This window comes from Scylla paramamosain, chromosome 43 (assembly GCF_035594125.1).
Source record: "Scylla paramamosain isolate STU-SP2022 chromosome 43, ASM3559412v1, whole genome shotgun sequence".
Classification (NCBI taxonomy): domain Eukaryota; kingdom Metazoa; phylum Arthropoda; class Malacostraca; order Decapoda; family Portunidae; genus Scylla; species Scylla paramamosain.
This window is the reverse complement of record NC_087193.1, coordinates 12,592,384-12,594,883: the sequence shown is the minus strand read 5'-3', so window position 1 is coordinate 12,594,883 and position 2,500 is coordinate 12,592,384.

Below are 2,500 nucleotides of genomic sequence, written 5' to 3'. Positions count from 1 at the left end.
GGTATATTAACGGGGTTCAAAGAGACTATGGTTCAGTTTAACGGGGTGTTTTTACCTGCCTTCAACACACACACACACACACACACACACACACACACACACACACACACACACACACACACACACGTGAAATATACAAAAGATTTAGAAATTATATATCAGAGTGTGTGTGTGTGTGTGTGTGTGTGTGTGTGTGTGTGTGTGTGTGTGTGTGTGTGTTAGGGTTGTAACACATGTCACTTCCCATAAAGAGGAGGAGGAGGAGGAGGAAAAACAAGAGGAGGAGGAAGAGGAGGAGGAGGAGGAAAAGCAAGAGGAGGAATTAAGAGGGAGGTATTATATTGGATTAGAAGGAGGAGGAGGAGGAGGAGAAGGAGGAAGAGAAGGAGGAATATAAATGACTACAAAGGAAGACCAGATACTAAGAGAATGAGGAAGAAGAAAAAGAAGAGGAGGGGGAGGAGGAAGAGGAGAAGTAGGAGGAGGAGGAGGAGGAGGAGAAGGAGGAAGGAAGGAAGGAAGGAAATTGAGAGGAGGAAGGGAAGGACGAGAATGAAGGGAAAGAGGAAGAGGAGGAGGAGGAGGAGGAGGATTACATAGGAAGAACAAATACCAGAGGAGGGTGGAGGAGGAGGAGGAGGAGGAGGAGGAGGAGGAGGAGTGAGGGGGAGGGGGGAAGAAGGAAGCCTTGACCAGTTTTTCTACAGGAAGAGAGAGAGAGAGAGAGAGAGAGAGAGAGAGAGAGAGAGAGAGAGAGAGAGAGATGGAAGAATTAAAGCAAAGATTACTCTAATAAAAGAAAGTAATAAAATATGTCCTCTCTCTCTCTCTCTCTCTCTCTCTCTCTCTCTCTCTCTCTCTCTCTCTCTCTCTCTCTCTCTCTCTCTCTCAGAATTATTAAAATGAATGGTAATATGAGTTTACTAAAGAACAGATTAATAATAATAATAGTAATAATAATAATAATAATAATAATAATAATAATAATAATAATAATAATAATCGTAATAATAATAATAGTAATAATTTTAAGTTAAGTTTAAATAAGTCTGTCCATGTTTTTCGTTTTCTTTCCATTAATTTAAAAGAAAACGTATTTTGTTTTTTTTTATTAAATCGTAACTGTCATCTACTATTTAATCTATTTATATATTTGTATTATCTATTATTTTGTTCTATTTTTATTTATTTTTTTCCTGTTATCATTTATCTCTCTTCTACATTTTGTTCTTTATTTTCTGTTCATTGTTCTTGTTCTTCTAATTCTCCTGTTCTTTTTTTCTTCTTTCTTCTCTTCCTCCTCCTCCTCCTTCTTTTCCTCCTCTTCTAATTCTCCTGTTCTTTTTTCTTCTTTCTTCTCTTCCTCCTCCTCCTCCTTCTTCTCTTCCTCCTCCTTCTTCTCTTCCTCCTCCTCCTCCCTTCTTATCTTCTTCCTCCTCCTCCTTCTTATCTTCTTCCTCCTCCTCCTTCTTATCTTCTTCTTCCTCCTCCTTCTTCTCTCCTCCTCCTCCCTTCTTCTTCCTCCTCCTCCTCCTCCCTTCTTCACTCCTCCTCCCTTCTTCACTCCTACTTCCTTTTCTCCTACTCCTGCTCCATTTTCTGCTCTTCTCTCCTTCTCCCTTCTCTCCTCTCCCTTCTCCTCTCCTTCTTCTACATCCACTACTAAACACACACACACATACACACACGATAATAATAATAATAATAATAATAATAATAATAATAATAATAATAATAATAATAATAATAATAAAATCTAACACTTAATACCAACAGTTAAAGAAGAAGATGACGAAGAGGAAGAAGAAGAACATTACAAACAACTGCAAGAGGAAGAACAAGAAGTGGAGGAGGAGGAGGAGGAGGAGGAGGTCTTCTCTTCTTCCTGTCTTCTGTACTTGGTCCGGAAGAAGTTGATGACATAAGTACTGTGAGAATGCCTGTAGTAGTACTAGTAGTAGTAGTAGTAGTAGTAATAGTAGTAGTAGTAGTAGTAGTGGTGGTGGTGGTGGTGGTAGTGGGGGGAGGGGAGGAGGAGGAGTGATAGGTTAGTAGTTGTAATAGTAAAAGTTAGTCGTATCATTATTATTATTATTATTATTATTATTATTATTATTATTATTATTATTGCCGAAAATATCTCTATCTCCTTTTACTAATTACCTACTTACCTAACTAGCCAACTAAATATACCTCACTCCACCTCATCTCTAACCTCTTTCCTTACACCTATCCAGCACAAATTACCTTTTCGCTTCTGTTCACTACGCGTCTACCAAACAAGAGCAAAGATTAGCTAAGTCTCTGTTAGGTTCCATTTCGTTTTCTGTGAACGACGGAGCCAGCCTTGTCTTTGTAAGGTAAACTAAACTATTTCATCACTACGGTACGATGACCCTTGTATTTACGTGTAGTGCTTATGTTTACGTTACCAGACTCCACGATGAACGGGAGAGGTTTAGAGAATAGTGAGATAAGGGACTATATTCTTAAATACTTC